The following is a 240-nucleotide window of genomic DNA, read 5'->3' on the forward strand; positions in this document are numbered from 1 at the left end:
GTACGTCCTGGTATTAATATTCATGTGGTGGGCGTGGCCTGTTACGTCAACAGGTCGCTCGTTAAGAACGGTTGCGCTACAAACATCAAGGCCTCCCTCATTAATGTAAAATACTGAGAGTAAACTAGTTTTTTCCATTTTAATTACTTTGAATTGATACCGATATTTTCAAGCCCAGTATCACCGATACCGATACTTCTAAACTGATCTTTTAAATTATTAAAAGAATATAATCAGTAA

Source organism: Sinocyclocheilus grahami, unplaced genomic scaffold (genome assembly GCF_001515645.1).
Source record: "Sinocyclocheilus grahami isolate Dianchi unplaced genomic scaffold, SAMN03320097.WGS_v1.1 scaffold11106.1, whole genome shotgun sequence".
Taxonomy (NCBI): Eukaryota; Metazoa; Chordata; class Actinopteri; order Cypriniformes; family Cyprinidae; genus Sinocyclocheilus; species Sinocyclocheilus grahami.